The 25,349-nt window shown below is 40.3% G+C and overlaps 42 non-coding genes across 42 annotated transcripts; all 42 read left to right on the forward strand.

The window, feature by feature from the left end:
* The first annotated feature begins 329 nt into the window (after positions 1-329).
* On the forward strand, positions 330-403 carry trnat-agu. The gene has a single exon. It is a non-coding gene; the product is annotated as a tRNA-Thr (tRNA).
* A 282-nt stretch (positions 404-685) lies between these two features.
* On the forward strand, positions 686-757 carry trnah-gug. The gene has a single exon. It is a non-coding gene; the product is annotated as a tRNA-His (tRNA).
* Positions 758-1,496: 739 nt separating this feature from the next.
* On the forward strand, positions 1,497-1,570 carry trnat-agu. The gene has a single exon. It is a non-coding gene; the product is annotated as a tRNA-Thr (tRNA).
* Positions 1,571-1,852: 282 nt separating this feature from the next.
* On the forward strand, positions 1,853-1,924 carry trnah-gug. Its single transcript has one exon. It is a non-coding gene; the product is annotated as a tRNA-His (tRNA).
* A 719-nt stretch (positions 1,925-2,643) lies between these two features.
* On the forward strand, positions 2,644-2,717 carry trnat-agu. The gene has a single exon. It is a non-coding gene; the product is annotated as a tRNA-Thr (tRNA).
* A 282-nt stretch (positions 2,718-2,999) lies between these two features.
* On the forward strand, positions 3,000-3,071 carry trnah-gug. The gene has a single exon. It is a non-coding gene; the product is annotated as a tRNA-His (tRNA).
* Positions 3,072-3,796: 725 nt separating this feature from the next.
* trnat-agu lies at positions 3,797-3,870 on the forward strand. Its single transcript has one exon. It is a non-coding gene; the product is annotated as a tRNA-Thr (tRNA).
* Positions 3,871-4,152: 282 nt separating this feature from the next.
* trnah-gug lies at positions 4,153-4,224 on the forward strand. The gene has a single exon. It is a non-coding gene; the product is annotated as a tRNA-His (tRNA).
* A 724-nt stretch (positions 4,225-4,948) lies between these two features.
* Positions 4,949-5,022, forward strand: trnat-agu. Its single transcript has one exon. It is a non-coding gene; the product is annotated as a tRNA-Thr (tRNA).
* A 282-nt stretch (positions 5,023-5,304) lies between these two features.
* trnah-gug lies at positions 5,305-5,376 on the forward strand. The gene has a single exon. It is a non-coding gene; the product is annotated as a tRNA-His (tRNA).
* A 724-nt stretch (positions 5,377-6,100) lies between these two features.
* On the forward strand, positions 6,101-6,174 carry trnat-agu. The gene has a single exon. It is a non-coding gene; the product is annotated as a tRNA-Thr (tRNA).
* Positions 6,175-6,456: 282 nt separating this feature from the next.
* Positions 6,457-6,528, forward strand: trnah-gug. The gene has a single exon. It is a non-coding gene; the product is annotated as a tRNA-His (tRNA).
* Positions 6,529-7,252: 724 nt separating this feature from the next.
* Positions 7,253-7,326, forward strand: trnat-agu. Its single transcript has one exon. It is a non-coding gene; the product is annotated as a tRNA-Thr (tRNA).
* Positions 7,327-7,608: 282 nt separating this feature from the next.
* trnah-gug lies at positions 7,609-7,680 on the forward strand. Its single transcript has one exon. It is a non-coding gene; the product is annotated as a tRNA-His (tRNA).
* Positions 7,681-8,405: 725 nt separating this feature from the next.
* Positions 8,406-8,479, forward strand: trnat-agu. Its single transcript has one exon. It is a non-coding gene; the product is annotated as a tRNA-Thr (tRNA).
* A 282-nt stretch (positions 8,480-8,761) lies between these two features.
* On the forward strand, positions 8,762-8,833 carry trnah-gug. Its single transcript has one exon. It is a non-coding gene; the product is annotated as a tRNA-His (tRNA).
* Positions 8,834-9,565: 732 nt separating this feature from the next.
* trnat-agu lies at positions 9,566-9,639 on the forward strand. The gene has a single exon. It is a non-coding gene; the product is annotated as a tRNA-Thr (tRNA).
* A 282-nt stretch (positions 9,640-9,921) lies between these two features.
* Positions 9,922-9,993, forward strand: trnah-gug. Its single transcript has one exon. It is a non-coding gene; the product is annotated as a tRNA-His (tRNA).
* Positions 9,994-10,716: 723 nt separating this feature from the next.
* On the forward strand, positions 10,717-10,790 carry trnat-agu. Its single transcript has one exon. It is a non-coding gene; the product is annotated as a tRNA-Thr (tRNA).
* A 282-nt stretch (positions 10,791-11,072) lies between these two features.
* On the forward strand, positions 11,073-11,144 carry trnah-gug. The gene has a single exon. It is a non-coding gene; the product is annotated as a tRNA-His (tRNA).
* A 724-nt stretch (positions 11,145-11,868) lies between these two features.
* trnat-agu lies at positions 11,869-11,942 on the forward strand. Its single transcript has one exon. It is a non-coding gene; the product is annotated as a tRNA-Thr (tRNA).
* A 282-nt stretch (positions 11,943-12,224) lies between these two features.
* Positions 12,225-12,296, forward strand: trnah-gug. The gene has a single exon. It is a non-coding gene; the product is annotated as a tRNA-His (tRNA).
* A 722-nt stretch (positions 12,297-13,018) lies between these two features.
* On the forward strand, positions 13,019-13,092 carry trnat-agu. The gene has a single exon. It is a non-coding gene; the product is annotated as a tRNA-Thr (tRNA).
* A 282-nt stretch (positions 13,093-13,374) lies between these two features.
* Positions 13,375-13,446, forward strand: trnah-gug. The gene has a single exon. It is a non-coding gene; the product is annotated as a tRNA-His (tRNA).
* Positions 13,447-14,170: 724 nt separating this feature from the next.
* Positions 14,171-14,244, forward strand: trnat-agu. Its single transcript has one exon. It is a non-coding gene; the product is annotated as a tRNA-Thr (tRNA).
* Positions 14,245-15,396: 1,152 nt separating this feature from the next.
* On the forward strand, positions 15,397-15,470 carry trnat-agu. The gene has a single exon. It is a non-coding gene; the product is annotated as a tRNA-Thr (tRNA).
* A 282-nt stretch (positions 15,471-15,752) lies between these two features.
* On the forward strand, positions 15,753-15,824 carry trnah-gug. Its single transcript has one exon. It is a non-coding gene; the product is annotated as a tRNA-His (tRNA).
* Positions 15,825-16,557: 733 nt separating this feature from the next.
* Positions 16,558-16,631, forward strand: trnat-agu. Its single transcript has one exon. It is a non-coding gene; the product is annotated as a tRNA-Thr (tRNA).
* A 392-nt stretch (positions 16,632-17,023) lies between these two features.
* Positions 17,024-17,095, forward strand: trnah-gug. The gene has a single exon. It is a non-coding gene; the product is annotated as a tRNA-His (tRNA).
* A 722-nt stretch (positions 17,096-17,817) lies between these two features.
* Positions 17,818-17,891, forward strand: trnat-agu. Its single transcript has one exon. It is a non-coding gene; the product is annotated as a tRNA-Thr (tRNA).
* Positions 17,892-18,173: 282 nt separating this feature from the next.
* trnah-gug lies at positions 18,174-18,245 on the forward strand. Its single transcript has one exon. It is a non-coding gene; the product is annotated as a tRNA-His (tRNA).
* A 725-nt stretch (positions 18,246-18,970) lies between these two features.
* Positions 18,971-19,044, forward strand: trnat-agu. Its single transcript has one exon. It is a non-coding gene; the product is annotated as a tRNA-Thr (tRNA).
* Positions 19,045-19,436: 392 nt separating this feature from the next.
* Positions 19,437-19,508, forward strand: trnah-gug. The gene has a single exon. It is a non-coding gene; the product is annotated as a tRNA-His (tRNA).
* Positions 19,509-20,231: 723 nt separating this feature from the next.
* trnat-agu lies at positions 20,232-20,305 on the forward strand. The gene has a single exon. It is a non-coding gene; the product is annotated as a tRNA-Thr (tRNA).
* Positions 20,306-20,587: 282 nt separating this feature from the next.
* Positions 20,588-20,659, forward strand: trnah-gug. The gene has a single exon. It is a non-coding gene; the product is annotated as a tRNA-His (tRNA).
* Positions 20,660-21,386: 727 nt separating this feature from the next.
* Positions 21,387-21,460, forward strand: trnat-agu. Its single transcript has one exon. It is a non-coding gene; the product is annotated as a tRNA-Thr (tRNA).
* A 282-nt stretch (positions 21,461-21,742) lies between these two features.
* On the forward strand, positions 21,743-21,814 carry trnah-gug. The gene has a single exon. It is a non-coding gene; the product is annotated as a tRNA-His (tRNA).
* A 745-nt stretch (positions 21,815-22,559) lies between these two features.
* On the forward strand, positions 22,560-22,633 carry trnat-agu. Its single transcript has one exon. It is a non-coding gene; the product is annotated as a tRNA-Thr (tRNA).
* A 1,079-nt stretch (positions 22,634-23,712) lies between these two features.
* On the forward strand, positions 23,713-23,786 carry trnat-agu. The gene has a single exon. It is a non-coding gene; the product is annotated as a tRNA-Thr (tRNA).
* Positions 23,787-24,068: 282 nt separating this feature from the next.
* Positions 24,069-24,140, forward strand: trnah-gug. Its single transcript has one exon. It is a non-coding gene; the product is annotated as a tRNA-His (tRNA).
* Positions 24,141-24,866: 726 nt separating this feature from the next.
* Positions 24,867-24,940, forward strand: trnat-agu. The gene has a single exon. It is a non-coding gene; the product is annotated as a tRNA-Thr (tRNA).
* Positions 24,941-25,219: 279 nt separating this feature from the next.
* trnah-gug lies at positions 25,220-25,291 on the forward strand. The gene has a single exon. It is a non-coding gene; the product is annotated as a tRNA-His (tRNA).
* Positions 25,292-25,349: the final 58 nt, after the last annotated feature.

Here is a 25,349-nt window from a genome sequence, read left to right on the forward strand (position 1 = left end):
AATTACATCCACTGGCCAATTATGAAAATTATGTGATGATGTCATTTAGCGACTTCTAGCTACTTTTAGGACCACCAATAGCTACTTTCCTTACTGAGGATTTGGCAACACTACCTCTCACATGCTCAGGCCCACTTTGCGTCCCGAAACGTAGCTTAAGAAACCCTGTTGCTAGACAATTGAAGTTGTCTGTATTGTTTCCAATATTAGTAAAAGACATCTCTTTTGTGATGCGATTTTGCTAAACAGAGATGTGGGTTAAATTAATGAGACTGGTTTGATTCAAATAGGTGTGGGTGTTCACATCTGCAACATATATGACTTTTATGGGTGCTGTGGCTTAGTTGGTTAAAGTGCCTGTCTAGTAAACAGGAGATCCTGAGTTCAAATCTCAGCAGTACCTTTTTATTGTTCACATTGGTGGAGAAGGTCAGAGGGGAGGGCACTCAGGTTTTCTCACCAATGGGTTTAGAGAATTAGATGACGTGAGGAGGATGCAATTGAGATATTCCAATGTCACGGAAAAAGGGCACTTTTCGAATGTGAAAAAACCTACCGACTGTGTAAAGCTCCACTGTTTCTTCAGTTTATTCATTATCGAGACCAAAATGAAAAGAGTTTAGCCAGCTTGTGCACATCACTTTCACAGCCTATGTAGGCTTTACAAAGTCAGCTCTTCAAGCCAGCCGTGATCGTATAGTGGTTAGTACTCTGCGTTGTGGTCGCAGCAACCCCGGTTCGAATCCGGGTCACGGCACTGCAATTTAATTTTAGATGCACTGCAATTTAATTTTTTTTTTAACGAGTTAAGACTTACTATGCTGTTTCAGACGTTTTTACCATTTTTAAGCTCGAGAGCCAAATGAGAAATGCAGTGTCCTCGAACGACCAACATTATGAAGAAATAGTGTATGATTCTGAATGTTTACTCATATCTCGTGACAGAAATAGTATGTGATTACAATTGATTACTGATATCTCGCTACCCACCTCTCACCAGTGTTGCCAACTTAGCGACTTTGTCGCTATATTTAGTGAGTATTCAGAAAAAAGACAAGAATCGACAGAAGAAAGTTCAATTTTAGTTCTAAACATACTTAGGGTGTTTTTTACTCACTTTTTGTCTCTCCCGCGACGTTATTCCTCTCTCCTACAGCGTCAATCACAATTACATCCACTTGGCCAATTATGAAAATTATGTGATGATGTCATTTAGCGACTTCTAGCTACTTTTAGGACCACCAATAGCTACTTTCCTTACTGAGGATTTGGCAACACTACCTCTCACATGCTCAGGCCCACTTTGCGTCCCGAAACGTAGCTTAAGAAACCCTGTTGCTAGACAATTGAAGTTGTCTGTATTGTTTCCAATATTAGTAAAAGACATCTCTTTTGTGATGCGATTTTGCTAAACAGAGATGTGGGTTAAATTAATGAGACTGGTTTGATTCAAATAGGTGTGGGTGTTCACATCTGCAACATATATGACTTTTATGGGTGCTGTGGCTTAGTTGGTTAAAGTGCCTGTCTAGTAAACAGGAGATCCTGAGTTCAAATCTCAGCAGTACCTTTTTATTGTTCACATTGGTGGAGAAGGTCAGAGGGGAGGGCACTCAGGTTTTCTCACCAATGGGTTTAGAGAATTAGATGACGTGAGGAGGATGCAATTGAGATATTCCAATGTCACGGAAAAAGGGCACTTTTCGAATGTGAAAAAACCTACCGACTGTGTAAAGCTCCACTGTTTCTTCAGTTTATTCATTATCGAGACCAAAATGAAAAGAGTTTAGCCAGCTTGTGCACATCACTTTCACAGCCTATGTAGGCTTTACAAAGTCAGCTCTTCAAGCCAGCCGTGATCGTATAGTGGTTAGTACTCTGCGTTGTGGTCGCAGCAACCCCGGTTCGAATCCGGGTCACGGCACTGCAATTTAATTTTAGATGTTTTACGAGTTAAGACTTACTATGCTGTTTCAGACGTTTTTACCATTTTTAAGCTCGAGAGCCAAATGAGAAATGCAGTGTCCTCGAACGACCAACATTATGAAGAAATAGTGTATGATTCTGAATGTTTACTCATATCTCGTGACAGAAATAGTATGTGATTACAATTGATTACTGATATCTCGCTACCCACCTCTCACCAGTGTTGCCAACTTAGCGACTTTGTCGCTATATTTAGTGAGTATTCAGAAAAAAGACAAGAATCGACAGAAGAAAGTTCAATTTTAGTTCTAAACATACTTAGGGTGTTTTTTACTCACTTTTTGTCTCTCCCGCGACGTTATTCCTCTCTCCTACAGCGTCAATCACAATTACATCCACTTGGCCAATTATGAAAATTATGTGATGATGTCATTTAGCGACTTCTAGCTACTTTTAGGACCACCAATAGCTACTTTCCTTACTGAGGATTTGGCAACACTACCTCTCACATGCTCAGGCCCACTTTGCGTCCCGAAACGTAGCTTAAGAAACCCTGTTGCTAGACAATTGAAGTTGTCTGTATTGTTTCCAATATTAGTAAAAGACATCTCTTTTGTGATGCGATTTTGCTAAACAGAGATGTGGGTTAAATTAATGAGACTGGTTTGATTCAAATAGGTGTGGGTGTTCACATCTGCAACATATATGACTTTTATGGGTGCTGTGGCTTAGTTGGTTAAAGTGCCTGTCTAGTAAACAGGAGATCCTGAGTTCAAATCTCAGCAGTACCTTTTTATTGTTCACATTGGTGGAGAAGGTCAGAGGGGAGGGCACTCAGGTTTTCTCACCAATGGGTTTAGAGAATTAGATGACGTGAGGAGGATGCAATTGAGATATTCCAATGTCACGGAAAAAGGGCACTTTTCGAATGTGAAAAAACCTACCGACTGTGTAAAGCTCCACTGTTTCTTCAGTTTATTCATTATCGAGACCAAAATGAAAAGAGTTTAGCCAGCTTGTGCACATCACTTTCACAGCCTATGTAGGCTTTACAAAGTCAGCTCTTGAAGCCAGCCGTGATCGTATAGTGGTTAGTACTCTGCGTTGTGGTCGCAGCAACCCCGGTTCGAATCCGGGTCACGGCACTGCAATTTAATTTTAGAAGTTTTTTTTTAACGAGTTAAGACTTACTATGCTGTTTCAGACGTTTTTACCATTTTTAAGCTCGAGAGCCAAATGAGAAATGCAGTGTCCTCGAACGACCAACATTATGAAGAAATAGTGTATGATTCTGAATGTTTACTCATATCTCGTGACAGAAATAGTATGTGATTACAATTGATTACTGATATCTCGCTACCCACCTCTCACCAGTGTTGCCAACTTAGCGACTTTGTCGCTATATTTAGTGAGTATTCAGAAAAAAGACAAGAATCGACAGAAGAAAGTTCAATTTTAGTTCTAAACATACTTAGGGTGTTTTTTACTCACTTTTTGTCTCTCCCGCGACGTTATTCCTCTCTCCTACAGCGTCAATCACAATTACATCCACTTGGCCAATTATGAAAATTATGTGATGATGTCATTTAGCGACTTCTAGCTACTTTTAGGACCACCAATAGCTACTTTCCTTACTGAGGATTTGGCAACACTACCTCTCACATGCTCAGGCCCACTTTGCGTCCCGAAACGTAGCTTAAGAAACCCTGTTGCTAGACAATTGAAGTTGTCTGTATTGTTTCCAATATTAGTAAAAGACATCTCTTTTGTGATGCGATTTTGCTAAACAGAGATGTGGGTTAAATTAATGAGACTGGTTTGATTCAAATAGGTGTGGGTGTTCACATCTGCAACATATATGACTTTTATGGGTGCTGTGGCTTAGTTGGTTAAAGTGCCTGTCTAGTAAACAGGAGATCCTGAGTTCAAATCTCAGCAGTACCTTTTTATTGTTCACATTGGTGGAGAAGGTCAGAGGGGAGGGCACTCAGGTTTTCTCACCAATGGGTTTAGAGAATTAGATGACGTGAGGAGGATGCAATTGAGATATTCCAATGTCACGGAAAAAGGGCACTTTTCGAATGTGAAAAAACCTACCGACTGTGTAAAGCTCCACTGTTTCTTCAGTTTATTCATTATCGAGACCAAAATGAAAAGAGTTTAGCCAGCTTGTGCACATCACTTTCACAGCCTATGTAGGCTTTACAAAGTCAGCTCTTGAAGCCAGCCGTGATCGTATAGTGGTTAGTACTCTGCGTTGTGGTCGCAGCAACCCCGGTTCGAATCCGGGTCACGGCACTGCAATTTAATTTTAGAAGTTTTTTTTTAACGAGTTAAGACTTACTATGCTGTTTCAGACGTTTTTACCATTTTTAAGCTCGAGAGCCAAATGAGAAATGCAGTGTCCTCGAACGACCAACATTATGAAGAAATAGTGTATGATTCTGAATGTTTACTCATATCTCGTGACAGAAATAGTATGTGATTACAATTGATTACTGATATCTCGCTACCCACCTCTCACCAGTGTTGCCAACTTAGCGACTTTGTCGCTATATTTAGTGAGTATTCAGAAAAAAGACAAGAATCGACAGAAGAAAGTTCAATTTTAGTTCTAAACATACTTAGGGTGTTTTTTACTCACTTTTTGTCTCTCCCGCGACGTTATTCCTCTCTCCTACAGCGTCAATCACAATTACATCCACTTGGCCAATTATGAAAATTATGTGATGATGTCATTTAGCGACTTCTAGCTACTTTTAGGACCACCAATAGCTACTTTCCTTACTGAGGATTTGGCAACACTACCTCTCACATGCTCAGGCCCACTTTGCGTCCCGAAACGTAGCTTAAGAAACCCTGTTGCTAGACAATTGAAGTTGTCTGTATTGTTTCCAATATTAGTAAAAGACATCTCTTTTGTGATGCGATTTTGCTAAACAGAGATGTGGGTTAAATTAATGAGACTGGTTTGATTCAAATAGGTGTGGGTGTTCACATCTGCAACATATATGACTTTTTGGGTGCTGTGGCTTAGTTGGTTAAAGTGCCTGTCTAGTAAACAGGAGATCCTGAGTTCAAATCTCAGCAGTACCTTTTTATTGTTCACATTGGTGGAGAAGGTCAGAGGGGAGGGCACTCAGGTTTTCTCACCAATGGGTTTAGAGAATTAGATGACGTGAGGAGGATGCAATTGAGATATTCCAATGTCACGGAAAAAGGGCACTTTTCGAATGTGAAAAAACCTACCGACTGTGTAAAGCTCCACTGTTTCTTCAGTTTATTCATTATCGAGACCAAAATGAAAAGAGTTTAGCCAGCTTGTGCACATCACTTTCACAGCCTATGTAGGCTTTACAAAGTCAGCTCTTGAAGCCAGCCGTGATCGTATAGTGGTTAGTACTCTGCGTTGTGGTCGCAGCAACCCCGGTTCGAATCCGGGTCACGGCACTGCAATTTAATTTTAGAAGTTTTTTTTTAACGAGTTAAGACTTACTATGCTGTTTCAGACGTTTTTACCATTTTAAGCTCGAGAGCCAAATGAGAAATGCAGTGTCCTCGAACGACCAACATTATGAAGAAATAGTGTATGATTCTGAATGTTTACTCATATCTCGTGACAGAAGTAGTATGTGATTACAATTGATTACTGATATCTCGCTACCCACCTCTCACCAGTGTTGCCAACTTAGCGACTTTGTCGCTATATTTAGTGAGTATTCAGAAAAAAGACAAGAATCGACAGAAGAAAGTTCAATTTTAGTTCTAAACATACTTAGGGTGTTTTTTACTCACTTTTTGTCTCTCCCGCGACGTTATTCCTCTCTCCTACAGCGTCAATCACAATTACATCCACTTGGCCAATTATGAAAATTATGTGATGATGTCATTTAGCGACTTCTAGCTACTTTTAGGACCACCAATAGCTACTTTCCTTACTGAGGATTTGGCAACACTACCTCTCACATGCTCAGGCCCACTTTGCGTCCCGAAACGTAGCTTAAGAAACCCTGTTGCTAGACAATTGAAGTTGTCTGTATTGTTTCCAATATTAGTAAAAGACATCTCTTTTGTGATGCGATTTTGCTAAACAGAGATGTGGGTTAAATTAATGAGACTGGTTTGATTCAAATAGGTGTGGGTGTTCACATCTGCAACATATATGACTTTTATGGGTGCTGTGGCTTAGTTGGTTAAAGTGCCTGTCTAGTAAACAGGAGATCCTGAGTTCAAATCTCAGCAGTACCTTTTTATTGTTCACATTGGTGGAGAAGGTCAGAGGGGAGGGCACTCAGGTTTTCTCACCAATGGGTTTAGAGAATTAGATGACGTGAGGAGGATGCAATTGAGATATTCCAATGTCACGGAAAAAGGGCACTTTTCGAATGTGAAAAAACCTACCGACTGTGTAAAGCTCCACTGTTTCTTCAGTTTATTCATTATCGAGACCAAAATGAAAAGAGTTTAGCCAGCTTGTGCACATCACTTTCACAGCCTATGTAGGCTTTACAAAGTCAGCTCTTCAAGCCAGCCGTGATCGTATAGTGGTTAGTACTCTGCGTTGTGGTCGCAGCAACCCCGGTTCGAATCCGGGTCACGGCACTGCAATTTAATTTTAGAAGTTTTTTTTAACGAGTTAAGACTTACTATGCTGTTTCAGACGTTTTTACCATTTTTAAGCTCGAGAGCCAAATGAGAAATGCAGTGTCCTCGAACGACCAACATTATGAAGAAATAGTGTATGATTCTGAATGTTTACTCATATCTCGTGACAGAAATAGTATGTGATTACAATTGATTACTGATATCTCGCTACCCACCTCTCACCAGTGTTGCCAACTTAGCGACTTTGTCGCTATATTTAGTGAGTATTCAGAAAAAAGACAAGAATCGACAGAAGAAAGTTCAATTTTAGTTCTAAACATACTTAGGGTGTTTTTTACTCACTTTTTGTCTCTCCCGCGACGTTATTCCTCTCTCCTACAGCGTCAATCACAATTACATCCACTCGGCCAATTATGAAAATTATGTGATGATGTCATTTAGCGACTTCTAGCTACTTTTAGGACCACCAATAGCTACTTTCCTTACTGAGGATTTGGCAACACTACCTCTCACATGCTCAGGCCCACTTTGCGTCCCGAAACGTAGCTTAAGAAACCCTGTTGCTAGACAATTGAAGTTGTCTGTATTGTTTCCAATATTAGTAAAAGACATCTCTTTTGTGATGCGATTTTGCTAAACAGAGATGTGGGTTAAATTAATGAGACTGGTTTGATTCAAATAGGTGTGGGTGTTCACATCTGCAACATATATGACTTTTATGGGTGCTGTGGCTTAGTTGGTTAAAGTGCCTGTCTAGTAAACAGGAGATCCTGAGTTCAAATCTCAGCAGTACCTTTTTATTGTTCACATTGGTGGAGAAGGTCAGAGGGGAGGGCACTCAGGTTTTCTCACCAATGGGTTTAGAGAATTAGATGACGTGAGGAGGATGCAATTGAGATATTCCAATGTCACGGAAAAAGGGCACTTTTCGAATGTGAAAAAACCTACCGACTGTGTAAAGCTCCACTGTTTCTTCAGTTTATTCATTATCGAGACCAAAATGAAAAGAGTTTAGCCAGCTTGTGCACATCACTTTCACAGCCTATGTAGGCTTTACAAAGTCAGCTCTTCAAGCCAGCCGTGATCGTATAGTGGTTAGTACTCTGCGTTGTGGTCGCAGCAACCCCGGTTCGAATCCGGGTCACGGCACTGCAATTTAATTTTAGAAGTTTTTTTTTTAACGAGTTAAGACTTACTATGCTGTTTCAGACGTTTTTACCATTTTTAAGCTCGAGAGCCAAATGAGAAATGCAGTGTCCTCGAACGACCAACATTATGAAGAAATAGTGTATGATTCTGAATGTTTACTCATATCTCGTGACAGAAATAGTATGTGATTACAATTGATTACTGATATCTCGCTACCCACCTCTCACCAGTGTTGCCAACTTAGCGACTTTGTCGCTATATTTAGTGAGTATTAGAAAAAAGACAAGAATCGACAGAAGAAAGTTCAATTTTAGTTCTAAACATACTTAGGGTGTTTTTTACTCACTTTTTGTCTCTCCCGCGACGTTATTCCTCTCTCCTACAGCGTCAATCACAATTACATCCACTTGGCCAATTATGAAAATTATGTGATGATGTCATTTAGCGACTTCTAGCTACTTTTAGGACCACCAATAGCTACTTTCCTTACTGAGGATTTGGCAACACTACCTCTCACATGCTCAGGCCCACTTTGCGTCCCGAAACGTAGCTTAAGAAACCCTGTTGCTAGACAATTGAAGTTGTCTGTATTGTTTCCAATATTAGTAAAAGACATCTCTTTTGTGATGCGATTTTGCTAAACAGAGATGTGGGTTAAATTAATGAGACTGGTTTGATTCAAATAGGTGTGGGTGTTCACATCTGCAACATATATGACTTTTATGGGTGCTGTGGCTTAGTTGGTTAAAGTGCCTGTCTAGTAAACAGGAGATCCTGAGTTCAAATCTCAGCAGTACCTTTTTATTGTTCACATTGGTGGAGAAGGTCAGAGGGGAGGGCACTCAGGTTTTCTCACCAATGGGTTTAGAGAATTAGATGACGTGAGGAGGATGCAATTGAGATATTCCAATGTCACGGAAAAAGGGCACTTTTCGAATGTGAAAAAACCTACCGACTGTGTAAAGCTCCACTGTTTCTTCAGTTTATTCATTATCGAGACCAAAATGAAAAGAGTTTAGCCAGCTTGTGCACATCACTTTCACAGCCTATGTAGGCTTTACAAAGTCAGCTCTTCAAGCCAGCCGTGATCGTATAGTGGTTAGTACTCTGCGTTGTGGTCGCAGCAACCCCGGTTCGAATCCGGGTCACGGCACTGCAATTTAATTTTAGATGCAATTTAATTTTTTTTTTTAACGAGTTAAGACTTACTATGCTGTTTCAGACGTTTTTACCATTTTTAAGCTCGAGAGCCAAATGAGAAATGCAGTGTCCTCGAACGACCAACATTATGAAGAAATAGTGTATGATTCTGAATGTTTACTCATATCTCGTGACAGAAATAGTATGTGATTACAATTGATTACTGATATCTCGCTACCCACCTCTCACCAGTGTTGCCAACTTAGCGACTTTGTCGCTATATTTAGTGAGTATTCAGAAAAAAGACAAGAATCGACAGAAGAAAGTTCAATTTTAGTTCTAAACATACTTAGGGTGTTTTTTACTCACTTTTTGTCTCTCCCGCGACGTTATTCCTCTCTCCTACAGCGTCAATCACAATTACATCCACTTGGCCAATTATGAAAATTATGTGATGATGTCATTTAGCGACTTCTAGCTACTTTTAGGACCACCAATAGCTACTTTCCTTACTGAGGATTTGGCAACACTACCTCTCACATGCTCAGGCCCACTTTGCGTCCCGAAACGTAGCTTAAGAAACCCTGTTGCTAGACAATTGAAGTTGTCTGTATTGTTTCCAATATTAGTAAAAGACATCTTTGTGATGCGATTTTGCTAAACAGAGATGTGGGTTAAATTAATGAGACTGGTTTGATTCAAATAGGTGTGGGTGTTCACATCTGCAACATATATGACTTTTATGGGTGCTGTGGCTTAGTTGGTTAAAGTGCCTGTCTAGTAAACAGGAGATCCTGAGTTCAAATCTCAGCAGTACCTTTTTATTGTTCACATTGGTGGAGAAGGTCAGAGGGGAGGGCACTCAGGTTTTCTCACCAATGGGTTTAGAGAATTAGATGACGTGAGGAGGATGCAATTGAGATATTCCAATGTCACGGAAAAAGGGCACTTTTCGAATGTGAAAAAACCTACCGACTGTGTAAAGCTCCACTGTTTCTTCAGTTTATTCATTATCGAGACCAAAATGAAAAGAGTTTAGCCAGCTTGTGCACATCACTTTCACAGCCTATGTAGGCTTTACAAAGTCAGCTCTTCAAGCCAGCCGTGATCGTATAGTGGTTAGTACTCTGCGTTGTGGTCGCAGCAACCCCGGTTCGAATCCGGGTCACGGCACTGCAATTTAATTTTAGAAGTTTTTTTTTAACGAGTTAAGACTTACTATGCTGTTTCAGACGTTTTTACCATTTTTAAGCTCGAGAGCCAAATGAGAAATGCAGTGTCCTCGAACGACCAACATTATGAAGAAATAGTGTATGATTCTGAATGTTTACTCATATCTCGTGACAGAAATAGTATGTGATTACAATTGATTACTGATATCTCGCTACCCACCTCTCACCAGTGTTGCCAACTTAGCGACTTTGTCGCTATATTTAGTGAGTATTCAGAAAAAAGACAAGAATCGACAGAAGAAAGTTCAATTTTAGTTCTAAACATACTTAGGGTGTTTTTTACTCACTTTTTGTCTCTCCCGCGACGTTATTCCTCTCTCCTACAGCGTCAATCACAATTACATCCACTGGCCAATTATGAAAATTATGTGATGATGTCATTTAGCGACTTCTAGCTACTTTTAGGACCACCATAGCTACTTTCCTTACTGAGGATTTGGCAACACTACCTCTCACATGCTCAGGCCCACTTTGCGTCCCGAAACGTAGCTTAAGAAACCCTGTTGCTAGACAATTGAAGTTGTCTGTATTGTTTCCAATATTAGTAAAAGACATCTCTTTTGTGATGCGATTTTGCTAAACAGAGATGTGGGTTAAATTAATGAGACTGGTTTGATTCAAATAGGTGTGGGTGTTCACATCTGCAACATATATGACTTTTATGGGTGCTGTGGCTTAGTTGGTTAAAGTGCCTGTCTAGTAAACAGGAGATCCTGAGTTCAAATCTCAGCAGTACCTTTTTATTGTTCACATTGGTGGAGAAGGTCAGAGGGGAGGGCACTCAGGTTTTCTCACCAATGGGTTTAGAGAATTAGATGACGTGAGGAGGATGCAATTGAGATATTCCAATGTCACGGAAAAAGGGCACTTTTCGAATGTGAAAAAACCTACCGACTGTGTAAAGCTCCACTGTTTCTTCAGTTTATTCATTATCGAGACCAAAATGAAAAGAGTTTAGCCAGCTTGTGCACATCACTTTCACAGCCTATGTAGGCTTTACAAAGTCAGCTCTTCAAGCCAGCCGTGATCGTATAGTGGTTAGTACTCTGCGTTGTGGTCGCAGCAACCCCGGTTCGAATCCGGGTCACGGCACTGCAATTTAATTTTAGATGTTTTTTTTAACGAGTTAAGACTTACTATGCTGTTTCAGACGTTTTTACCATTTTTAAGCTCGAGAGCCAAATGAGAAATGCAGTGTCCTCGAACGACCAACATTATGAAGAAATAGTGTATGATTCTGAATGTTTACTCATATCTCGTGACAGAAATAGTATGTGATTACAATTGATTACTGATATCTCGCTACCCACCTCTCACCAGTGTTGCCAACTTAGCGACTTTGTCGCTATATTTAGTGAGTATTCAGAAAAAAGACAAGAATCGACAGAAGAAAGTTCAATTTTAGTTCTAAACATACTTAGGGTGTTTTTTACTCACTTTTTGTCTCTCCCGCGACGTTATTCCTCTCTCCTACAGCGTCAATCACAATTACATCCACTTGGCCAATTATGAAAATTATGTGATGATGTCATTTAGCGACTTCTAGCTACTTTTAGGACCACCAATAGCTACTTTCCTTACTGAGGATTTGGCAACACTACCTCTCACATGCTCAGGCCCACTTTGCGTCCCGAAACGTAGCTTAAGAAACCCTGTTGCTAGACAATTGAAGTTGTCTGTATTGTTTCCAATATTAGTAAAAGACATCTCTTTTGTGATGCGATTTTGCTAAACAGAGATGTGGGTTAAATTAATGAGACTGGTTTGATTCAAATAGGTGTGGGTGTTCACATCTGCAACATATATGACTTTTATGGGTGCTGTGGCTTAGTTGGTTAAAGTGCCTGTCTAGTAAACAGGAGATCCTGAGTTCAAATCTCAGCAGTACCTTTTTATTGTTCACATTGGTGGAGAAGGTCAGAGGGGAGGGCACTCAGGTTTTCTCACCAATGGGTTTAGAGAATTAGATGACGTGAGGAGGATGCAATTGAGATATTCCAATGTCACGGAAAAAGGGCACTTTTCGAATGTGAAAAAACCTACCGACTGTGTAAAGCTCCACTGTTTCTTCAGTTTATTCATTATCGAGACCAAAATGAAAAGAGTTTAGCCAGCTTGTGCACATCACTTTCACAGCCTATGTAGGCTTTACAAAGTCAGCTCTTCAAGCCAGCCGTGATCGTATAGTGGTTAGTACTCTGCGTTGTGGTCGCAGCAACCCCGGTTCGAATCCGGGTCACGGCACTGCAATTTAATTTTAGATGTTTTTTTTTAACGAGTTAAGACTTACTATGCTGTTTCAGACGTTTTTACCATTTTTAAGCTCGAGAGCCAAATGAGAAATGCAGTGTCCTCGAACGACCAACATTATGAAGAAATAGTGTATGATTCTGAATGTTTACTCATATCTCGTAGACAGAAATATGTGATTACAATTGATTACTGATATCTCGCTACCCATCTCTCACCAGTGTTGCCAACTTAGCGACTTTGTCGCTATATTTAGTGAGTATTCAGAAAAAAGACAAGAATCGACAGAAGAAAGTTCCATTTTAGTTCTAAACATACTTAGGGTGTTTTTACTCACTTTTTGTCTCTCCCGCGACGTTATTCCTCTCTCCTACAGCGTCAATCACAATTACATCCACTTGGCCAATTATGAAAATTATGTGATGATGTCATTTAGCGACTTCTAGCTACTTTTAGGACCACCAATAGCTACTTTCCTTACTGAGGATTTGGCAACACTACCTCTCACATGCTCAGGCCCACTTTGCGTCCCGAAACGTAGCTTAAGAAACCCTGTTGCTAGACAATTGAAGTTGTCTGTATTGTTTCCAATATTAGTAAAAGACATCTCTTTTGTGATGCGATTTTGCTAAACAGAGATGTGGGTTAAATTAATGAGACTGGTTTGATTCAAATAGGTGTGGGTGTTCACATCTGCAACATATATGACTTTTATGGGTGCTGTGGCTTAGTTGGTTAAAGTGCCTGTCTAGTAAACAGGAGATCCTGAGTTCAAATCTCAGCAGTACCTTTTTATTGTTCACATTGGTGGAGAAGGTCAGAGGGGAGGGCACTCAGGTTTTCTCACCAATGGGTTTAGAGAATTAGATGACGTGAGGAGGATGCAATTGAGATATTCCAATGTCACGGAAAAAGGGCACTTTTCGAATGTGAAAAAACCTACCGACTGTGTAAAGCTCCACTGTTTCTTCAGTTTATTCATTATCGAGACCAAAATGAAAAGAGTTTAGCCAGCTTGTGCACATCACTTTCACAGCCTATGTAGGCTTTACAAAGTCAGCTCTTCAAGCCAGCCGTGATCGTATAGTGGTTAGTACTCTGCGTTGTGGTCGCAGCAACCCCGGTTCGAATCCGGGTCACGGCACTGCAATTTAATTTTAGAGTTTTTTTTTAACGAGTTAAGACTTACTATGCTGTTTCAGACGTTTTTACCATTTTTAAGCTCGAGAGCCAAATGAGAAATGCAGTGTCCTCGAACGACCAACATTATGAAGAAATAGTGTATGATTCTGAATGTTTACTCATATCTCGTGACAGAAATAGTATGTGATTACAATTGATTACTGATATCTCGCTACCCACCTCTCACCAGTGTTGCCAACTTAGCGACTTTGTCGCTATATTTAGTGAGTATTCAGAAAAAAGACAAGAATCGACAGAAGAAAGTTCAATTTTAGTTCTAAACATACTTAGGGTGTTTTTTACTCACTTTTTGTCTCTCCCGCGACGTTATTCCTCTCTCCTACAGCGTCAATCACAATTACATCCACTTGGCCAATTATGAAAATTATGTGATGATGTCATTTAGCGACTTCTAGCTACTTTTAGGACCACCAATAGCTACTTTCCTTACTGAGGATTTGGCAACACTACCTCTCACATGCTCAGGCCCACTTTGCGTCCCGAAACGTAGCTTAAGAAACCCTGTTGCTAGACAATTGAAGTTGTCTGTATTGTTTCCAATATTAGTAAAAGACATCTCTTTTGTGATGCGATTTTGCTAAACAGAGATGTGGGTTAAATTAATGAGACTGGTTTGATTCAAATAGGTGTGGGTGTTCACATCTGCAACATATATGACTTTTATGGGTGCTGTGGCTTAGTTGGTTAAAGTGCCTGTCTAGTAAACAGGAGATCCTGAGTTCAAATCTCAGCAGTACCTTTTTATTGTTCACATTGGTGGAGAAGGTCAGAGGGGAGGGCACTCAGGTTTTCTCACCAATGGGTTTAGAGAATTAGATGACGTGAGGAGGATGCAATTGAGATATTCCAATGTCACGGAAAAAGGGCACTTTTCGAATGTGAAAAAACCTACCGACTGTGTAAAGCTCCACTGTTTCTTCAGTTTATTCATTATCGAGACCAAAATGAAAAGAGTTTAGCCAGCTTGTGCACATCACTTTCACAGCCTATGTAGGCTTTACAAAGTCAGCTCTTCAAGCCAGCCGTGATCGTATAGTGGTTAGTACTCTGCGTTGTGGTCGCAGCAACCCCCTTGTGCACATCACTTTCACAGCCTATGTAGGCTTTCAAAGTCAGCTCTTCAAGCCACTGATCAAGTTTAGTATTTTCGAATCCGGGTCACGGCACTGCAATTTAATTTTAGATGTTTTTTTTTAACGAGTTAAGACTTACTATGCTGTTTCAGACGTTTTTACCATTTTTAAGCTCGAGAGCCAAATGAGAAATGCAGTGTCCTCGAACGACCAACATTATGAAGAAATAGTGTATGATTCTGAATGTTTACTCATATCTCGTGACAGAAATAGTATGTGATTACAATTGATTACTGATATCTCGCTACCCACCTCTCACCAGTGTTGCCAACTTAGCGACTTTGTCGCTATATTTAGTGAGTATTCAGAAAAAAGACAAGAATCGACAGAAGAAAGTTCAATTTTAGTTCTAAACATACTTAGGGTGTTTTTTACTCACTTTTTGTCTCTCCCGCGACGTTATTCCTCTCTCCTACAGCGTCAATCACAATTACATCCACTTGGCCAATTATGAAAATTATGTGATGATGTCATTTAGCGACTTCTAGCTACTTTTAGGACCACCAATAGCTACTTTCCTTACTGAGGATTTGGCAACACTACCTCTCACATGCTCAGGCCCACTTTGCGTCCCGAAACGTAGCTTAAGAAACCCTGTTGCTAGACAATTGAAGTTGTCTGTATTGTTTCCAATATTAGTAAAAGACATCTCTTTTGTGATGCGATTTTGCTAAACAGAGATGTGGGTTAAATTAATGAGACTGGTTTGATTCAAATAGGTGTGGGTGTTCACATCTGCAACATATATGACTTTTATGGGTGCTGTGGCTTAGTTGGTTAAAGTGCCTGTCTAGTAAACAGGAGATCCTGAGTTCAAATCTCAGCAGTACCTTTTTATTGTTCACATTGGTGGAGAAGGTCAGAGGGGAGGGCACTCAGGTTTTCTCACCAATGGGTTTAGAGAATTAGATGACGTGAGGAGGATGCAATTGAGATATTCCAATGTCACGGAAAAAGGGCACTTTTCGAATGTGAAAAAACCTACCGACTGTGTAAAGCTCCACTGTTTCTTCAGTTTATTCATTATCGAGACCAAAATGAAAAGAGTTTAGCCAGCTTGTGCACATCACTTTCACAGCCTATGTAGGCTTTACAAAGTCAGCTCTTCAAGCCAGCCGTGATCGTATAGTGGTTAGTACTCTGCGTTGTGGTCGCAGCAACCCCGGTTCGAATCCGGGTCACGGCACTGCAATTTAATTTTATTTAATTTTAAGTTTTTTTTTAACGAGTTAAGACTTACTATGCTGTTTCAGACGTTTTTACCATTTTTAAGCTCGAGAGCCAAATGAGAAATGCAGTGTCCTCGAACGACCAACATTATGAAGAAATAGTGTATGATTCTGAATGTTTACTCATATCTCGTGACAGAAATAGTATGTGATTACAATTGATTACTGATATCTCGCTACCCACCTCTCACCAGTGTTGCCAACTTAGCGACTTTGTCGCTATATTTAGTGAGTATTCAGAAAAAAGACAAGAATCGACAGAAGAAAGTTCAATTTTAGTTCTAAACATACTTAGGGTGTTTTTTACTCACTTTTTGTCTCTCCCGCGACGTTATTCCTCTCTCCTACAGCGTCAATCACAATTACATCCACTTGGCCAATTATGAAAATTATGTGATGATGTCATTTAGCGACTTCTAGCTACTTTTAGGACCACCAATAGCTACTTTCCTTACTGAGGATTTGGCAACACTACCTCTCACATGCTCAGGCCCACTTTGCGTCCCGAAACGTAGCTTAAGAAACCCTGTTGCTAGACAATTGAAGTTGTCTGTATTGTTTCCAATATTAGTAAAAGACATCTCTTTTGTGATGCGATTTTGCTAAACAGAGATGTGGGTTAAATTAATGAGACTGGTTTGATTCAAATAGGTGTGGGTGTTCACATCTGCAACATATATGACTTTTATGGGTGCTGTGGCTTAGTTGGTTAAAGTGCCTGTCTAGTAAACAGGAGATCCTGAGTTCAAATCTCAGCAGTACCTTTTTATTGTTCACATTGGTGGAGAAGGTCAGAGGGGAGGGCACTCAGGTTTTCTCACCAATGGGTTTAGAGAATTAGATGACGTGAGGAGGATGCAATTGAGATATTCCAATGTCACGGAAAAAGGGCACTTTTCGAATGTGAAAAAACCTACCGACTGTGTAAAGCTCCACTGTTTCTTCAGTTTATTCATTATCGAGACCAAAATGAAAAGAGTTTAGCCAGCTTGTGCACATCACTTTCACAGCCTATGTAGGCTTTACAAAGTCAGCTCTTCAAGCCAGCCGTGATCGTATAGTGGTTAGTACTCTGCGTTGTGGTCGCAGCAACCCCAGCTTGTGCACATCACTTTCACAGCCTATGTAGGCTTTACAAAGTCAGCTCTTCAAGCCAGCCGTGATCGTATAGTGGTTAGTACTCTGCGTTGTGGTCGCAGCAACCCCGGTTCGAATCCGGGTCACGGCACTGCAATTTAATTTTAGATGTTTTTTTTTAACGAGTTAAGACTTACTATGCTGTTTCAGACGTTTTTACCATTTTTAAGCTCGAGAGCCAAATGAGAAATGCAGTGTCCTCGAACGACCAACATTATGAAGAAATAGTGTATGATTCTGAATGTTTACTCATATCTCGTGACAGAAATAGTATGTGATTACAATTGATTACTGATATCTCGCTACCCACCTCTCACCAGTGTTGCCAACTTAGCGACTTTGTCGCTATATTTAGTGAGTATTCAGAAAAAAGACAAGAATCGACAGAAGAAAGTTCAATTTTAGTTCTAAACATACTTAGGGTGTTTTTTACTCACTTTTTCTCTCCCGCGACGTTATTCCTCTCTCCTACAGCGTCAATCACAATTACATCCACTGGCCAATTATGAAAATTATGTGATGATGTCATTTAGCGACTTCTAGCTACTTTTAGGACCACCAATAGCTACTTTCCTTACTGAGGATTTGGCAACACTACCTCTCACATGCTCAGGCCCACTTTGCGTCCCGAAACGTAGCTTAAGAAACCCTGTTGCTAGACAATTGAAGTTGTCTGTATTGTTTCCAATATTAGTAAAAGACATCTCTTTTGTGATGCGATTTTGCTAAACAGAGATGTGGGTTAAATTAATGAGACTGGTTTGATTCAAATAGGTGTGGGTGTTCACATCTGCAACATATATGACTTTTATGGGTGCTGTGGCTTAGTTGGTTAAAGTGCCTGTCTAGTAAACAGGAGATCCTGAGTTCAAATCTCAGCAGTACCTTTTTATTGTTCACATTGGTGGAGAAGGTCAGAGGGGAGGGCACTCAGGTTTTCTCACCAATGGGTTTAGAGAATTAGATGACGTGAGGAGGATGCAATTGAGATATTCCAATGTCACGGAAAAAGGGCACTTTTCGAATGTGAAAAAACCTACCGACTGTGTAAAGCTCCACTGTTTCTTCAGTTTATTCATTATCGAGACCAAAATGAAAAGAGTTTAGCCAGCTTGTGCACATCACTTTCACAGCCTATGTAGGCTTTACAAAGTCAGCTCTTGAAGCCAGCCGTGATCGTATAGTGGTTAGTACTCTGCGTTGTGGTCGCAGCAACCCCGGTTCGAATCCGGGTCACGGCACTGCAATTTAATTTTAGAAGTTTTTTTTTAACGAGTTAAGACTTACTATGCTGTTTCAGACGTTTTTACCATTTTTAAGCTCGAGAGCCAAATGAGAAATGCAGTGTCCTCGAACGACCAACATTATGAAGAAATAGTGTATGATTCTGAATGTTTACTCATATCTCGTGACAGAAATAGTATGTGATTACAATTGATTACTGATATCTCGCTACCCACCTCTCACCAGTGTTGCCAACTTAGCGACTTTGTCGCTATATTTAGTGAGTATTCAGAAAAAAGACAAGAATCGACAGAAGAAAGTTCAATTTTAGTTCTAAACATACTTAGGGTGTTTTTTACTCACTTTTTGTCTCTCCCGCGACGTTATTCCTCTCTCCTACAGCGTCAATCACAATTACATCCACTTGGCCAATTATGAAAATTATGTGATGATGTCATTTAGCGACTTCTAGCTACTTTTAGGACCACCAATAGCTACTTTCCTTACTGAGGATTTGGCAACACTACCTCTCACATGCTCAGGCCCACTTTGCGTCCCGAAACGTAGCTTAAGAAACCCTGTTGCTAGACAATTGAAGTTGTCTGTATTGTTTCCAATATTAGTAAAAGACATCTCTTTTGTGATGCGATTTTGCTAAACAGAGATGTGGGTTAAATTAATGAGACTGGTTTGATTCAAATAGGTGTGGGTGTTCACATCTGCAACATATATGACTTTTATGGGTGCTGTGGCTTAGTTGGTTAAAGTGCCTGTCTAGTAAACAGGAGATCCTGAGTTCAAATCTCAGCAGTACCTTTTTATTGTTCACATTGGTGGAGAAGGTCAGAGGGGAGGGCACTCAGGTTTTCTCACCAATGGGTTTAGAGAATTAGATGACGTGAGGAGGATGCAATTGAGATATTCCAATGTCACGGAAAAAGGGCACTTTTCGAATGTGAAAAAACCTACCGACTGTGTAAAGCTCCACTGTTTCTTCAGTTTATTCATTATCGAGACCAAAATGAAAAGAGTTTAGCCAGCTTGTGCACATCACTTTCACAGCCTATGTAGGCTTTACAAAGTCAGCTCTTCAAGCCAGCCGTGATCGTATAGTGGTTAGTACTCTGCGTTGTGGTCGCAGCAACCCCAGCTTGTGCACATCACTTTCACAGCCTATGTAGGCTTTACAAAGTCAGCTCTTCAAGCCAGCCGTGATCGTATAGTGGTTAGTACTCTGCGTTGTGGTCGCAGCAACCCCGGTTCGAATCCGGGTCACGGCACTGCAATTTAATTTTAGATTTTTTTTTAACGAGTTAAGACTTACTATGCTGTTTCAGACGTTTTTACCATTTTTAAGCTCGAGAGCCAAATGAGAAATGCAGTGTCCTCGAACGACCAACATTATGAAGAAATAGTGTATGATTCTGAATGTTTACTCATATCTCGTGACAGAAATAGTATGTGATTACAATTGATTACTGATATCTCGCTACCCACCTCTCACCAGTGTTGCCAACTTAGCGACTTTGTCGCTATATTTAGTGAGTATTCAGAAAAAAGACAAGAATCGACAGAAGAAAGTTCAATTTTAGTTCTAAACATACTTAGGGTGTTTTTTACTCACTTTTTGTCTCTCCCGCGACGTTATTCCTCTCTCCTACAGCGTCAATCACAATTACATCCACTCGGCCAATTATGAAAATTATGTGATGATGTCATTTAGCGACTTCTAGCTACTTTTAGGACCACCAATAGCTACTTTCCTTACTGAGGATTTGGCAACACTACCTCTCACATGCTCAGGCCCACTTTGCGTCCCGAAACGTAGCTTAAGAAACCCTGTTGCTAGACAATTGAAGTTGTCTGTATTGTTTCCAATATTAGTAAAAGACATCTCTTTTGTGATGCGATTTTGCTAAACAGAGATGTGGGTTAAATTAATGAGACTGGTTTGATTCAAATAGGTGTGGGTGTTCACATCTGCAACATATATGACTTTTATGGGTGCTGTGGCTTAGTTGGTTAAAGTGCCTGTCTAGTAAACAGGAGATCCTGAGTTCAAATCTCAGCAGTACCTTTTTATTGTTCACATTGGTGGAGAAGGTCAGAGGGGAGGGCACTCAGGTTTTCTCACCAATGGGTTTAGAGAATTAGATGACGTGAGGAGGATGCAATTGAGATATTCCAATGTCACGGAAAAAGGGCACTTTTCGAATGTGAAAAAACCTACCGACTGTGTAAAGCTCCACTGTTTCTTCAGTTTATTCATTATCGAGACCAAAATGAAAAGAGTTTAGCCAGCTTGTGCACATCACTTTCACAGCCTATGTAGGCTTTACAAAGTCAGCTCTTCAAGCCAGCCGTGATCGTATAGTGGTTAGTACTCTGCGTTGTGGTCGCAGCAACCCCGGTTCGAATCCGGGTCACGGCACTGCAATTTAATTTTAGAAGTTTTTTTTTTTAACGAGTTAAGACTTACTATGCTGTTTCAGACGTTTTTACCATTTTTAAGCTCGAGAGCCAAATGAGAAATGCAGTGTCCTCGAACGACCAACATTATGAAGAAATAGTGTATGATTCTGAATGTTTACTCATATCTCGTGACAGAAATAGTATGTGATTACAATTGATTACTGATATCTCGCTACCCACCTCTCACCAGTGTTGCCAACTTAGCGACTTTGTCGCTATATTTAGTGAGTATTCAGAAAAAAGACAAGAATCGACAGAAGAAAGTTCAATTTTAGTTCTAAACATACTTAGGGTGTTTTTTACTCACTTTTTGTCTCTCCCGCGACGTTATTCCTCTCTCCTACAGCGTCAATCACAATTACATCCACTTGGCCAATTATGAAAATTATGTGATGATGTCATTTAGCGACTTCTAGCTACTTTTAGGACCACCAATAGCTACTTTCCTTACTGAGGATTTGGCAACACTACCTCTCACATGCTCAGGCCCACTTTGCGTCCCGAAACGTAGCTTAAGAAACCCTGTTGCTAGACAATTGAAGTTGTCTGTATTGTTTCCAATATTAGTAAAAGACATCTCTTTTGTGATGCGATTTTGCTAAACAGAGATGTGGGTTAAATTAATGAGACTGGTTTGATTCAAATAGGTGTGGGTGTTCACATCTGCAACATATATGACTTTTATGGGTGCTGTGGCTTAGTTGGTTAAAGTGCCTGTCTAGTAAACAGGAGATCCTGAGTTCAAATCTCAGCAGTACCTTTTTATTGTTCACATTGGTGGAGAAGGTCAGAGGGGAGGGCACTCAGGTTTTCTCACCAATGGGTTTAGAGAATTAGATGACGTGAGGAGGATGCAATTGAGATATTCCAATGTCACGGAAAAAGGGCACTTTTCGAATGTGAAAAAACCTACCGACTGTGTAAAGCTCCACTGTTTCTTCAGTTTATTCATTATCGAGACCAAAATGAAAAGAGTTTAGCCAGCTTGTGCACATCACTTTCACAGCCTATGTAGGCTTTACAAAGTCAGCTCTTCAAGCCAGCCGTGATCGTATAGTGGTTAGTACTCTGCGTTGTGGTCGCAGCAACCCCGGTTCGAATCCGGGTCACGGCACTGCAATTTAATTTTAGAAGCACTGCAATTTAATTTTAGATGTTTTTTTAACGAGTTAAGACTTACTATGCTGTTTCAGACGTTTTTACCATTTTTAAGCTCGAGAGCCAAATGAGAAATGCAGTGTCCTCGAACGACCAACATTATGAAGAAATAGTGTATGATTCTGAATGTTTACTCATATCTCGTGACAGAAATAGTATGTGATTACAATTGATTACTGATATCTCGCTACCCACCTCTCACCAGTGTTGCCAACTTAGCGACTTTGTCGCTATATTTAGTGAGTATTCAGAAAAAAGACAAGAATCGACAGAAGAAAGTTCAATTTTAGTTCTAAACATACTTAGGGTGTTTTTTACTCACTTTTTGTCTCTCCCGCGACGTTATTCCTCTCTCCTACAGCGTCAATCACAATTACATCCACTTGGCCAATTATGAAAATTATGTGATGATGTCATTTAGCGACTTCTAGCTACTTTTAGGACCACCAATAGCTACTTTCCTTACTGAGGATTTGGCAACACTACCTCTCACATGCTCAGGCCCACTTTGCGTCCCGAAACGTAGCTTAAGAAACCCTGTTGCTAGACAATTGAAGTTGTCTGTATTGTTTCCAATATTAGTAAAAGACATCTCTTTTGTGATGCGATTTTGCTAAACAGAGATGTGGGTTAAATTAATGAGACTGGTTTGATTCAAATAGGTGTGGGTGTTCACATCTGCAACATATATGACTTTTATGGGTGCTGTGGCTTAGTTGGTTAAAGTGCCTGTCTAGTAAACAGGAGATCCTGAGTTCAAATCTCAGCAGTACCTTTTTATTGTTCACATTGGTGGAGAAGGTCAGAGGGGAGGGCACTCAGGTTTTCTCACCAATGGGTTTAGAGAATTAGATGACGTGAGGAGGATGCAATTGAGATATTCCAATGTCACGGAAAAAGGGCACTTTTCGAATGTGAAAAAACCTACCGACTGTGTAAAGCTCCACTGTTTCTTCAGTTTATTCATTATCGAGACCAAAATGAAAAGAGTTTAGCCAGCTTGTGCACATCACTTTCACAGCCTATGTAGGCTTTACAAAGTCAGCTCTTCAAGCCAGCCGTGATCGTATAGTGGTTAGTACTCTGCGTTGTGGTCGCAGCAACCCCGGTTCGATCCGGGTCACGGCACTGCAATTTAATTTTAGATAATTTTTTTTTTAACGAGTTAAGACTTACTATGCTGTTTCAGACGTTTTTACCATTTTTAAGCTCGAGAGCCAAATGAGAAATGCAGTGTCCTCGAACGACCAACATTATGAAGAAATAGTGTATGATTCTGAATGTTTACTCATATCTCGTGACAGAAATAGTATGTGATTACAATTGATTACTGATATCTCGCTACCCACCTCTCACCAGTGTTGCCAACTTAGCGACTTTGTCGCTATATTTAGTGAGTATTCAGAAAAAAGACAAGAATCGACAGAAGAAAGTTCAATTTTAGTTCTAAACATACTTAGGGTGTTTTTTACTCACTTTTTGTCTCTCCCGCGACGTTATTCCTCTCTCCTACAGCGTCAATCACAATTACATCCACTTGGCCAATTATGAAAATTATGTGATGATGTCATTTAGCGACTTCTAGCTACTTTTAGGACCACCAATAGCTACTTTCCTACTGAGGATTTGGCAACACTACCTCTCACATGCTCAGGCCCACTTTGCGTCCCGAAACGTAGCTTAAGAAACCCTGTTGCTAGACAATTGAAGTTGTCTGTATTGTTTCCAATATTAGTAAAAGACATCTCTTTTGTGATGCGATTTTGCTAAACAGAGATGTGGGTTAAATTAATGAGACTGGTTTGATTCAAATAGGTGTGGGTGTTCACATCTGCAACATATATGACTTTTATGGGTGCTGTGGCTTAGTTGGTTAAAGTGCCTGTCTAGTAAACAGGAGATCCTGAGTTCAAATCTCAGCAGTACCTTTTTATTGTTCACATTGGTGGAGAAGGTCAGAGGGGAGGGCACTCAGGTTTTCTCACCAATGGGTTTAGAGAATTAGATGACGTGAGGAGGATGCAATTGAGATATTCCAATGTCACGGAAAAAGGGCACTTTTCGAATGTGAAAAAACCTACCGACTGTGTAAAGCTCCACTGTTTCTTCAGTTTATTCATTATCGAGACCAAAATGAAAAGAGTTTAGCCAGCTTGTGCACATCACTTTCACAGCCTATGTAGGCTTTACAAAGTCAGCTCTTCAAGCCAGCCGTGATCGTATAGTGGTTAGTACTCTGCGTTGTGGTCGCAGCAACCCCGGTTCGAATCCGGGTCACGGCACTGCAATTTAATTTTAGAAGTTTTTTTTTAACGAGTTAAGACTTACTATGCTGTTTCAGACGTTTTTACCATTTTTAAGCTCGAGAGCCAAATGAGAAATGCAGTGTCCTCGAACGACCAACATTATGAAGAAATAGTGTATGATTCTGAATGTTTACTCATATCTCGTGACAGAAATAGTATGTGATTACAATTGATTACTGATATCTCGCTACCCACCTCTCACCAGTGTTGCCAACTTAGCGACTTTGTCGCTATATTTAGTGAGTATTCAGAAAAAAGACAAGAATCGACAGAAGAAAGTTCAATTTTAGTTCTAAACATACTTAGGGTGTTTTACTACTCACTTTTTGTCTCTCCCGCGACGTTATTCCTCTCTCCTACAGCGTCAATCACAATTACATCCACTTGGCCAATTATGAAAATTATGTGATGATGTCATTTAGCGACTTCTAGCTACTTTTAGGACCACCAATAGCTACTTTCCTTACTGAGGATTTGGCAACACTACCTCTCACATGCTCAGGCCCACTTTGCGTCCCGAAACGTAGCTTAAGAAACCCTGTTGCTAGACAATTGAAGTTGTCTGTATTGTTTCCAATATTAGTAAAAGACATCTCTTTTGTGATGCGATTTTGCTAAACAGAGATGTGGGTTAAATTAATGAGACTGGTTTGATTCAAATAGGTGTGGGTGTTCACATCTGCAACATATATGACTTTTATGGGTGCTGTGGCTTAGTTGGTTAAAGTGCCTGTCTAGTAAACAGGAGATCCTGAGTTCAAATCTCAGCAGTACCTTTTTATTGTTCACATTGGTGGAGAAGGTCAGAGGGGAGGCTCAGGTTTTCTCACCAATGGGTTTAGAGAATTAGATGACGTGAGGAGGATGCAATTGAGATATTCCAATGTCACGGAAAAAGGGCACTTTTCGAATGTGAAAAAACCTACCGACTGTGTAAAGCTCCACTGTTTCTTCAGTTTATTCATTATCGAGACCAAAATGAAAAGAGTTTAGCCAGCTTGTGCACATCACTTTCACAGCCTATGTAGGCTTTACAAAGTCAGCTCTTCAAGCCAGCCGTGATCGTATAGTGGTTAGTACTCTGCGTTGTGGTCGCAGCAACCCCGGTTCGAATCCGGGTCACGGCACTGCAATTTAATTTTAGAAGTTTTTTTTTAACGAGTTAAGACTTACTATGCTGTTTCA

Source organism: Oncorhynchus gorbuscha, linkage group LG10 (assembly GCF_021184085.1).
Source record: "Oncorhynchus gorbuscha isolate QuinsamMale2020 ecotype Even-year linkage group LG10, OgorEven_v1.0, whole genome shotgun sequence".
In the NCBI taxonomy this organism is placed as follows: Eukaryota; Metazoa; Chordata; class Actinopteri; order Salmoniformes; family Salmonidae; genus Oncorhynchus; species Oncorhynchus gorbuscha.